A 12102-nucleotide genomic window follows, 5' to 3' on the forward strand; every position below is an offset into this window, starting at 1 on the left:
AAGTATGCTAGCATGCTAACATGAGGCTACATCTGTCTGTTAGATCAAAAGAGTGTTTTGATACGTATTTTAAGATGATCTTGAACTCATTATGTTGTCCAAACTAGCCTCAAATTTATGATCCTTCCCTTTCTGCCTCCAGTTTCTGTTATTAGAATTCTGTACCACCATGCTTAATTGACACTGCACTTTAAAGTACATCTATATTTGTCACTTTTCTATTGCTATGACAAAGCACCATGACCAAGACAACTAATACAGTGGTCCTCAACCTTCCTAAGGCTGTGACTTTTTAATACAATTCCACCATGATGTGGTGACCATAAAATTATTTTCATAACTGTAATTTTGCTACTTTTATAAATTGTAATATAAATATCTGGGAGTTTTGATGGTTTTGGGTGACCCCGTAAAAGGGTCATTTGACCGCAATGGGGGTACCCACAGGTTGAGAACCACTGAACTAATAGAATAAAGAATATAATAGGGCTTACTCTTTCAGAGGGTTAGAGTTCATGATGGGGAGTGAAGGCATGGTGGCAGAAATAGCTCACATCTTTATCTGCAAGTAAGAGGCAGAGAGAGATTGTGGGAACCTGCAGAGGCTTCCTAGTGAGAACTTATTCAGGGTCAGAGAATCTGAGCTTGCTTTACCCAGCAGGGATGCATAAGGAGATGATTTGGCCATAGGCGTGTTTACCAGGTGTTTGGAAGGGTCTACACACCCTTCCAAACTGTACAGTGTGCTTTGATCTGGCAAAAAGCAGGTCTTTGCCTCTTCCCTTGGCATATTATAAAAAAGTCCTTTTCAATAAAGGAAGAGGCTGTTGGCTATTGGTCTAGGCCCTCCCAAAGCTATCCTGTGTTTCTTTCTTTTTTCTCATCAGCTAGGTCTATCTTTCTATCTGATATTTCCTCATTCCCCTCTTCTCCACCTAATAACCCTTCAAAAGGTGGGAATGGGCTCCCCCCAAGAGATAACTATACTGAGGATGGCATAAATCTTTTGAATCTTCGAAGTTTACCCCCATGACACACTTCTGCCAGGAGACTCAACAAATATTCCATTGGACTGGAAGCTCAGACTTTCCCCTGGCCACTTTAGGCCTCTGATGCCTGTAAACCCACAGTCAATAAAAGAATATCAGTGTTTGGAGGGGTGATTGATCCAGATTACCAAGGGAAAATTGGATTGCTTCTCTACAATGGGGGTAAGAAAGATTATGTCTAGAGTGCAGAAGATCCTTTAGGGTGTCTTTTGGTGCTACCATGCCCTGTAATTAAAGTCAATGGGAAGCTACAACACCCTAATCCAGGCAGGATGACAAAGGGCACAATCTCTTTAGGAATGAAGGTATGGGTCATTGCTCCAGGAAAATATTTAAGACCTGCTAAGTTGCCTGCTGAGGATGGAGGAAATACAGAATGAGTTGTAGAGGAAGGAAGTTATAAATACTAGCTAAGGCCATATGACCAGTTGCAGAAATGAGGATATAATTGACATGAGTGCTCTGCCATATTTTGTTAAGAGTGTGTTTGTACAAATATTTGTGTTTTTCTCAATTTGTTTATCATGCAACTTAACATCAAATAAGATAATATCAGTGACTATCATATTTAAGTTAAGATACTAAAAGAATGTCCCTCATGGAACATTGATACCTATTCTATAATTTAATGAAAAAAAAACAAAACATACCATGAATTTGAAAGACAGGAATGAGGGATATAAGGAAAGTTTGGAGAAAGGAAAGAAAAGTTGGGAGATATTGTAATTGTATTATAATCTCAGGAAATAAAAGAAGTAATTTTGAAAAGAAAAACATTACTATGCACTTCATAAAAAAGCAGTAAACCTACTCTGAATATCCAGGGTAATATTATATAAATTTAACTTTTATCAAGATGTTACCAAAGAACGATGCTTACATATTCATGGATGAGGAAGTCCCTTGGCTATTTTGAGGACAGGCTAATGCTACATAACTAAACTCCACCAAACCTATTTGTCCTGGTTAGATTTAACGATCACCTTGACATGGCCTAACGTTACCTGAGAAGGGATTCTCTGCTGAGGGATTTCTCAAATCGCAGTTGCCCATCTGTGGGAGATTGTCTGGATTGTTATTTGATGTAGGAGGACCCAGCTTACTGTTGATGGCACCATTCCCTGGGCAAGTGGTCCTGGGCAGTACTAGAAAGCTTGTGAAGAGAGCCAAAGCAACCCAGCCACCAAGGAGCAACACAATGGCCCCTGCTATATTTCTTTATGAGTTCCCTGTTTAGATGTGACTCCGTGTAGAATAGCAATCAACCTTTCAAGTTTCTGCTTGAGTGCCTACCCTGACTTATATCAACTAAGGACTGTAACCTATAAGCAGAATAAACCATTTCCTCCCCTAACTTGCTTTAGATAGTGTCCTATCACAGCAACAGAAGGAAAATTAGAGCAGTGTTCCTCACAGTGAATAATGAGTTCATCACACAGATCCATTTTCATTTTCTTCTCCTCAACATACTTAGTAAGAAGAGCTGAAGGAAGACATTTAGAGGGTAAGAAAAATCACAATGAGAAAAAAAATACGTGCTGTAACTTTCTGTCAGGGATAAACAGAGAACTACATGTTTTTTTATGCTGAAAATGGTCTGCTAAACCTTAAGCCTTTAAAATAAAGCTACATATGATTTCCTGTTAATGCAAATAGGTGAACAAGGATTTCTTAATTCTGGGATTTTCTCATTCATTTTCAGCCATTGTACCCAGCAACTTAATACTGTGGGTTAGTTTTTAATTTTTATTTAGAACTTTAAAAGAATTTTCTTGTTTTACTGTGACCATTTTACAAAGCTGATTCTAAAGAAAAATCCACAAGAAAGAATTGCATCCAGACTTTAACTTTCATGTAAGCCACATGCTTCTCCTTCTGCCTCTTCCATAGCTGTTAGCAAATGTGTAACAGTGGAACCACTCAGGACTTCAAGTAGTCTGTGTCTAGACTGTGGGTGGAAATGACTTACTGAGATAGAACAGGAAGCCAGATCAGAAAGGATAAGAAAAGAGTAAAAACAAGTCATGCCAAGTGCACTGCCCAGACACGGTCTATGGCCATTTGGCTCTATGAAGTCAGGACACTAAGGTCAGACACAAGTGATATACTAGACAGTCACTCGGGTCTTAGCTGTTTATATCATTCCATGGCCACCATATCACTGGGATATTTTCTATAACTGATAGTAAGCTGCTTAAGATCAAATACTGTCAATGATTTAGAATCCTTATAAGATATACTTTATATTATTAGACAAAATTGCTGTGGGATGGTCTGTATATCAAATGTGTTGCTGATTGGTCAATGAATAAATCACTGATTGGCAGTGGCCAGGCAGGAAGTATAGGCGGGACTAACAGAGAGGAGAATTGAGAGAACAGGAAACTGAGTCAGAGAGACACTGCCAGCCGCCATCAGGACAAGGAAGATGTAAAGTACTGGTAAGCCACAAGCCATGTGGCAAGGTATAGATTAATAGAAATGGATTAATTTAAGCTGCAAGAACAGTTAGCAAGAAGCCTGCCACAGCCATACAGTTTGAAACCAATATAAGTCTCTGTGTTTACTTGGTCGGGTTTGAGCGGCTTGGGACTGGTGGGTGAGAGAGATTTGCCCTGACTGTGGGCCAGGCAGAAAAACTCTAGCAACACAAAATACCAAATGATCAGGTGAAGAATATATTGAGTCAACCATAGGTATGGCCTGCCAAACCATAGAGATAATTAGTTTGTTATACAAAAGATAATTAGTTTGTTATACAAGTTCACATTTCTTTATTCCAGAAGGTAGATACCATGATACCTGAATACCTCAGACACCTCAGATACCTCAATAATGAGGACATACTGTTTCTTTCATTTTGTAGCATAACAAAGTTTATAAATGAGTTTAAAAAAAAAAGGAAGGCTTAGGATGAGACCCAGTGGGTAAGAGCACTTTGCTCTGCAAATATGAGAATCTGAGTTCAAATCCTCAGCACTCATGTAGAAATCCATCATGCATGAGTGGAGAGACGGATCATCAGAGCACTGGCTAGTCTGTTTAGACAAAACATTGAGCTTCTGGTTTTATGAAAGACCCCGTCTCAAGGGAATAATGTGGAGAGCAAGGGAGGAAGACATCCAAAGTCCCGCTCTGGCCTTCACATGCACGTGCACAGGTGCATACACTCACGTGCATGCAAAACACACACACACATACATGGTACTACGTGTTTCTAATGATCTTCATCCACGGTCAAATAAGAAAAGATTTTTCCATAACTGCATAAACCACAGTGAAGTAGCAAATAAAAGTTTCCACCAAATTCTAAGCTTTTTGAAATCAAGACCAACACAGTAATTCAATTTTTTTTTGTTCTATGCACAAGCGTGTGCCCACATTCTGATGCCAGAGGAGGTGTGCCATCCCCATCAGCACACTGGGGTCCCAGTATTGCTTTCTGTTGTCATTGTTGTTATTTGTTTGTTTTACATGAGTGCTTGGGATTTGAACTCATGTCCTCATGCTTGTGCGGTAAATGCTTGAGCCCATTGAACAGTCTTTCCGGAATGACTACTTTAATAGCAACATTCATGGATGCTTCAACTAGCCTGTCTTCATGAGCTGTTCAGCTGATTGGAAGAATACCTGCCAATTTGGGCAGAGTTTCTGCGATGTTACAATACATGGTCAAAGCCTGAATTTAAGCTTACACCTAACACAAAAGACATACGCAATATCTATATGAATTGTCTTTTGTGTATCTTAACCAAGACTTGGTATTTTTTAATATTTTGAAACCAAATTTTACTAAAGTTACCTATCATTCCCATGGAAGCATGGTGCCAGAACCAGAGTAGACGGGGAGGTAGGACTTAAGAGAGGGTTTCAGGTCCCTTTATACTCGTAATTTAAACATTAGAACCATGCCAGGGGAATACTGCCAAAAACATTCATATCTAAGTTCAATGACTTTATTTGAAAGGAAAAGGAGACAAATAGAGAAATAATCTAGGTAATCGAAGGAACACTTAATTAGCCAAATATGCTTTTTTCAAAAAGCTTCCAAAGGTGAGAAGCAATAAGCAGTCCTGCTCAGTTATGATGCTTATGAACCACAACAACCACCAGAATGCCGTAACAACCCTTAGGGTGCATTAGTGCCACACGTACCTTGACTTAATCAACAGGTTTCTGATTGGACTTAAGATCTTCCCAACAAGGGGGAAATTATGCCTGGTACTGGAAATGTAGCCAACTACCCATAGCTAGTGAAGTCATGTATCTTAGAGGAGAATTGTCAACCACCACTTTAATAAACCAGCATAATCTCTAAATTTTAAATATTTGTCCTTATACCCACAGGGAAGTATAGTCACCACCCTTCATCAAGGAAACTTCTTTTGCAATAGACAGAGACCACTACAGAAAACTATAATCAATCAAAATGCAGAGTTGTGGAGCCCAGGCCCAACAGACACAGCTACAAAACAATTCCCCCATACACCTAAGGCTCAGGGAACATTGAAGAGAGGGATGAAAGATTCTAAGAGCCAGAAGATCAGGGAGTTTTATGTGAGACTGTGTCCTAGTATTGTCAGAAGCTACACCCATGAGTCAAGTCTCACCAACATGACTGTGTAAACATGAGTTAAACAAATATACAACAATAGACATGTTAAAGTGAACATGCTAAAGGAAAATCCAGGAGGCCTCAACCCGAGACAAAAAACTATAGGCAACTAAGGAAAGCTGAGAGTGAGAGAAATAGCCTTCCCCAGGGAAGGGCATGCTAATTGGTTATCCAATACCAAATGGTCAGCACTAAAATGTACATACAAGTAACATTATACAGCCTATGTGGGTGGTATTAAGAAATGTATATGCATATACATATATTTATGCTGTGGGATGTTCTGTATGGCAAATGTGTTGCTAATTAGTCAATAAATAAAACACTGATTGGCCATTGGCTAGGCAGGAAGTGTGGGCGGGACAAGGAGGACAATAAAGCTGGGAAGTGGAAGGCTGAGAGTGAGACACTGCCAGCCACCACGATGACAAACAGCATGTGAAGATGCCGGTAAGCCACAAGCCATGTGGCAAGGTATAGATTAATGGAAAGGGATTAATTTAAGCTGTAAGAACAGTTAGCAAGAAGCCTGCCACAGCCATACAGTTTGTAACCAATATAAGTCTCTGTGTTTACTTGGTCGGGTCTGATGGCTGTGGGACTGGCAGGTGAGAGAGATTTGTCCTGACTGTGGGCCAGGCAGGAAAACTCTTCCTACATATTTACCCATGTATATTTTCATAAAACAACAAAGAAGGAAAAAGGTCATATATTTAAAAGATAACAAGGAGTATGTGGAAGGTTTTAGAGAGAGTAAAGGAAAAAGGAAAATGACGTAATTATATTATAATCTCATAAAAAGAAGTAATAAAAACTGAGGGTAGATACTGTTACCTATTAAATACTGCCTTTAAAATAAATTCTGGGGTATTCTCGAATGAATGAGAATTCTTAGTAAAACAAATTCAATAATTTTTGTCTTGGTAAAGGAACTACTGTTTTTATTTAAATTACTTTCTCGTGAAAGTTTTAAATTCACACAACATTGGAGAATCATTACATAGAGAAATGTTAATGCGCTCAGGCAGGCAATACAAAGGATTTATTAATAATTGTATTGAGCATGCAAATAGAATAGTTGTTAGATATAAAATTATACATATTTTACTAAAAATGTATTCAGCTATATAGTGATAAAATGACATGACATGGGTGTTTGTAAAATCTTCAGAAAACTGAAGACTAGAGAAATCAAGTCAAATAATATCATCAAAATAATTGAGTTAATCTGATGGTTTTCTGGGAATTTGGCTTTTTTTCTCTTTAACTCGTACATAAATTTCTCATGCTAAAGAGTTGTGGATTTTTCGATTCATATATAAACTAGAGGATTTTTTGTGTCATGACATTCAGTTTACAATCTGTCACTTATATTGAAGATTCTTGTCTCTGGTGTGGAGATAAATAAACTCATGAATGCACATAAAGTCCAATGTAGTAAGCACTTTACATTACCAGTTCAGTGAATTGCACTGTTGTTTTAAAATATTTTCCAGTGTTTTATAAGCAGTTGCATATAACGCATCATCATCTTCTTCATTTTAGAAAAGTGCTGTTTTTCATTGAAAATTCGACTTTTTAAATACCTAAGATATTACAACTCATGACTATTTTGTATCTACTACTTTGCATAAGTATGAAAGGTGTAAAATATAAAGGAGTTAGGAAGAGTTCTGATCAGAAGACATTAGGTCTTCATCACAGGATTCTGAAGTGATTTAAATTTCTAAACTATAAAATGTGTCCAAATTCAAGTCAAATTGTGAAATCATTTCAAAAACCTAATTATGATAATTTCAAACAGCACTCAATTGTGTCTTTCTAAACTAGCACATTTGGTTTTTAACTCATGATAAAAATATTTTGGGGAAAATGCATTTTAGGCATTTTCTGTAAAAATCTGATAAACTATACAAATGAAAGAAAATAATTGTTCTGGTTAGTTGATAATCAGCATTCCAGAGCTATAGCCCAGTCTCCAGAGTGGTTTTCTTCCTAGAATTGTATTCTCCAACACTTTAGCAACTCCTCCATCCTGTAGTTGGCAGGGATAGAAAGTTTCCTCTCTGGAGGTGACCTATGTGCTGCCCAGTGGATTAGATGATTGCATGGTTACAGTCCATTGGCTTTGATCCTGGGATGCAAATGTTCTCCTCTGCACTGTACAATTCCTCTTTGTCTTGGAGTCTGGTCCTTTGTTAGCAGCAAATACCCTCACTGTGGGCTTGTCACAATGATTTAGTAAAGGCATATTTTACAGAAATAAGAAGCCCAGTGGTGTAGCTGGAACTGATCAAAAGCCATCAGCAAGCTGATGGATTGTTGTTTATGCAAGATTGGCCTTGGGTCTTTTGGAGGAAGAAACCTCCCCATATACATGATAAAAGCCAATGCTTTGTCATAAAATTATGGTCTCTATAGAAAGGAAGGTAGTTTTGAATAAATTAATAAATGAATGACCCATGTCTTTGTAGAGCCTCTCATAGAACTTTCCATTCGTTATTTGCCTTGGCCGTTCATTGAATCATTTATTCTCTTGGTTCTCTCTGATGAGCATTTGGCTGTGTATCAGGGTTAAAACGAAAACGAGAGAAATAGTGCCTTTGCCTCCACAGATTTTAATTACAGTGGTGGATTCTGACAGGTAATCAGGCATCAAATGGTAGGAAGACAGTTATAGTTACTATGGTAACTGTGGCTATAGTTTATTTTAACAATCTAATATTCTCCTAACCGTTTACTCACTGGGATCATTGATAGTGCAAGAGTAGCAGGCAATATGACATTTTTCAGGTGAGCAGGGCCAACTCTTTCGCCCCTGTATAGAACAAGTTTTAAATGGTAGGTTAAGTAGCATCCAGGAACAGTCTTGTGATTCGACATGGGAGGAGCAACCTAGCTGCACTCAAGACAGGAGTTAGTGTACCAGCAAGGGAGCATGGGAAAGTTACAGAGACAGGAGTGCTAGTCAGATTCGACCTTCACTGGCACAGACTGGAGACTGTCAAGTAACATACCTATGTGAGTAGGAATCAAATAGTTAATTAATGTTAATTCTAAAGTCCTGACCCTTAGAAGGCTACCATGTAATTTCACATTCTCATCCCAGATGTCCTCCACTCTCCCTCGTGGTCTGTCGTAACTCTTTTGCTTTGAAGTGAGAGAGCAAAGGGAGTCAGAATATCGTAGCACACGACATCATTGAAACAGCAGCTATTTCTTCTGGCTGTGTTCTCACTGGCTACCTTATCTCATGTTACAATGAGGACTGCCTCTCTAAGGAAGAAGGGGGAATCTGTTGTGTTTAATGGCATATCGGTCTTTTTACAATTCAGTGATCCTTCCTGTCTATAGTAAAAAATCCCTCTCTTATCTGTCCCTAACAGCAAGAAGATATTCTCTGCTAATCAGAAGGCCTGACAAATGCCGTCATAATTTTCAAGCAATGAGCAGACTGGATGGAGGGGCAGGTAATGAGAAAAGCTGTGAAACATATAATTGATCCTAGAAATTTTAAAGTTGTTTTTACCAAGTTAAAATGTCATCTCACGGAAAGCCAAAGTTCTGTCACTCATAGAAAGCAAGATGTAGTGTCTGTAATATTTCGTTGATGAGAAATTTGCTAATTTTCAGAAAAGTCTGGGTACTTTTGACTCTATCTCTAGTTTTCTAAGTGATCTTAAAGTGATTACCTGAACTCTTTGGTCTCTAGAACTGGCCTTATATATCACATAAGGGTTGTAACAATTGAGAGCATGCTGAAAAAAATGGAGAGAGAGAGAGAGAGAGAGAGAGAGAGAGAGAGAGAGAGAGAGAGAGAGACTTTAGAAACACTTAAAACCAAATTTCTAACTTGAGGGCAATTGGTGGGAAATAGGTCGAAGGGATGGATACATAAGTCAGAGATGTTGTGTATGCTAGTCAAGGTTGGTTTGCTTTTCAATTATGTCAGTTTTCAGTCCATTTGGTCTTATTTGCCCAAAGTAAGCATATTGAATTTGAGAAAAAGGACCCCAATGATGTCCCTTTTGTTTGGGGGAAAGCACAATTCCTAGTCCTTTAGACAAACCCCCCTCTGTATTCTACAGCTGCGGGCATGTGGAGGCTTGCCAATCATTCACATGCAGGCCACATAGAAGCCTCCTTGACTGGTCATCTCCTGGCTCTCCCAGAATGAGATAAACACTTCAGAGTTCCACACACTGCCTGCCCCATGAGCAAAGCAGACGTCTCTGGAGAATAGGACACTGCTGTTTTGTTGTCTCCTGGATAGAAGAAGACAACCGTCAGTGTGCAGGGAACATGAAGATCATTTTCACCTGTTCTTATTTTTTTTCACTTAGCACTAATGATGAGAGAATCCCCCACACTTCACCTGTAGAGAGCAAAATGTTGTCAGTTCTGTTTTGTTTGACAGCCTGGAAGCCAAGAGCAACACATTCCCAGACTCCTGCCTTGTTAGAGATGCAAGGGCTGGCCTAAAAGAAGACTAGAGCGCTCAGTTCTATTTGAGTGGGCCAGGTACTGAAGTCCAGCCATCGTGGCCAGGCCATGATTCCAGCAGATTTTAGAGCAGATTCCCCCAAACTACAAAGCAGCATCTGCTGCCCCAGCCCCAGCTACATGCCAAGTGCTGTTCAAAAAGAGATTTCTGCCTGGGCCAGATGCAGCTCTTAGGACAAACGCATCTGTGCACTTTTTCTCACATAGCCAGCTCTAAAAGGTGAAGGGAGCTTCATGCCAACCCTAAGCTATAATGATGCCATTTGTTAGCTTGATAAATTTTGGAACAGAGTATAATCAAGTCATTATCCCAAAAATGTAAGCTTTTGTTTTTTATGTTTGCTTTTTTCCCCACAGTGATTCCTAGAATCAGACATCTCATAAATTACTATGTACTTCAGCCTTCCCCCCCACAAATCTTCTCCCTGGTTTAGGATTAAAACAAATTATTCCTTAAAAGAGGGATCCTCGAAGATGCCAGAGAATCAAACAAACAAAACACTGGACATGGTGTGATATGAAGTATAGGGTGGTTTCTTGTAAGTAATAAAATCTCTTGAATACAAGAAGTGAAACTGTAGTAAAATCAGGCACACAGGCATGCCCTGTCATAGTCTTCTGCAGTGAGGTCGGCAGAGAGCTTCAGATGACGTCACTTTTATTTTAAAGTACTAGCTGTGCCGTGTCATTTGGATCTTCATGTTTAGGGTTTTCATGTGTTCATTTTTAACCCTGAGAATTTGTTATGGACCTACTATTTGTCAGGTATCATAGAAAACGTAATAAAAGAGACACTGTTCTTAAAGAGTTCATAATTCTGTTTGTACCAGGAAATATTTCAATTAAAACTATATTGTTACGAACATAGAACAGATATATTCAGATTCCTAGGGTAATGCAGAGAATTAAATTGTTAAAATTGCTTGCTGTGCATCCTTTCCTACAGTTAAAAAAGAACACTTCCAAAGAATGTGCTCTGACAACCTCCAGTTGTGGACACTTCACCTCCACCAATAAAAACAGGACATAGTCTATAGACTGTGGATGTGAAAAGAAATAAGATTAGAAATTCACTTCAGTTCTGACTCATCTTTCATACAGAAATGAGATATTCCTTTTTTTAAGATTTATTAATTTATTATGTATGCAGTATTTTGCCTGCATGTACGCCTGCACGCCAGAAGAGTGGTTGCTGGGAGTTGAACTCAGCACCTTTGGAAGAGCAGCCAGTGCTCTTAACTTCTTAGTCATCTTACCAGCCCCAGAAATTAGAATTTGCAAAATGTATTACTCATAGAAGAACCTATCTAAAGCATTTTCAGAATTGAGCATATAAAATTGGGGAGGACGTTGGGGACATTTTACTGATGACTAGGTTGACAATCATACCCAGATGGCATGTGTCAATGAAAGAAGGGGGTTGTTGAAGAGTGCAGAGAATTCATTAGGATTAGAACACTCTCCAACACCGACCCTATATTTTCCCATCCCCGACTCTTGTCTGTCAGTTGTTTAGTTGGCTGGGTATGGCCAGGACAGGGCTTGACTTTGTTGGCTGCCCACTGTTGGCTTGCTGCTTTGAGATTATACTGCTGTGCACTTAGTTCCTAAGCTACAGAGGTAAAAGGGACAGAAGAAAGGAAATGAGTGTCTTGATTGTGTGTGTAGTCAGGAACCAAACTCTGTGCTGGATCCTGGAGAGGATGACAGTTCGTCTTTCTGTCTGAGTTGAATTCCAAGAGTGGTGCCCTGAGAGAATGTTCTCCTATTATTTACTCATAGGAGTTTGTACTTGGTCTGAACCAAGCAGTAGAGATTAGAGGAGAATAGATTATTTATAGACACTAGTTAGTGGTTTATTTTCTAAACAACCACCGTTTTTTATGGAAAGCAATCTTTAAACAACATTTATTTGCTAACAAGCTGGGTAGGAAT

General features: G+C 38.9%; 1 long non-coding RNA gene across 1 annotated transcript in view; it reads left to right on the top strand.

Annotated features, from left to right (window-relative positions):
- The first annotated feature begins 9049 nt into the window (after positions 1 to 9049).
- LOC128106282 (uncharacterized) overlaps positions 9050 to 12102 on the top strand; it is a 55281-nt gene continuing 52228 nt past the window's right edge. Inside the window, exon 1 of the long non-coding RNA XR_008216647.1 lies at positions 9050 to 9134. This is a non-coding gene — a long non-coding RNA (uncharacterized LOC128106282). The remainder of the gene's footprint in view (positions 9135 to 12102) is intronic.

The sequence above is a fragment of the Peromyscus californicus genome, unplaced genomic scaffold, assembly GCF_007827085.1.
Source record: "Peromyscus californicus insignis strain IS unplaced genomic scaffold, ASM782708v3 Scaffold_9__1_contigs__length_137607984, whole genome shotgun sequence".
In the NCBI taxonomy this organism is placed as follows: Eukaryota; Metazoa; Chordata; class Mammalia; order Rodentia; family Cricetidae; genus Peromyscus; species Peromyscus californicus.